Source organism: Solanum tuberosum, unplaced genomic scaffold, assembly GCF_000226075.1.
Source record: "Solanum tuberosum cultivar DM 1-3 516 R44 unplaced genomic scaffold, SolTub_3.0 scf00362, whole genome shotgun sequence".
Lineage (NCBI taxonomy): Eukaryota > Viridiplantae > Streptophyta > Magnoliopsida > Solanales > Solanaceae > Solanum > Solanum tuberosum.
Window position 1 is genome coordinate 63,200 of NW_006239284.1, and position 538 is coordinate 63,737.

Genomic DNA, 538 nt, shown 5'->3' on the forward strand with positions numbered 1-538 from the left:
AGTCAACTTAGTCAATGGTGAGGCTATGGATGAAAATCCTTCCACGAACCGTCTGTAATGTCCCGCTAGACCTAAGAAACTTCTGATATTTGTAGCAGAGGTAGGTATGGGCCATTGTTTCATTGCTTCTATCTTCTGGGAATTTACTTGAATTCCTTCACTAGACACCATATGCCCAAGTAAAGCAACTGATTGTAACCAAAACTCGCACTTGTTAAATTTTGCAAATAACTGGCGATCTTTGAGAGTTTGCAGAACAACTCTCAAATGACTCGCATGTTTGTCACGACCCAAGCCTAGGGCCTAGACGTGACCGGCGAATGGGGAACCCTAAGGAACCCCAAACAAGCCTCATAGCGTATCATTACACATCCTTGGTCGCAGAAGCAATTAAATGACCGTGAGCAATAAGCATAATCAAAGGGGGAAATCGGGACTAAGGGAGCAAGAGAAAAAAAGAAGAAATGATACATAAATACCATAGATGAGTCAAGCTCAAGCATAATACACAACTTGTCCAACACCACCTCTAAACATG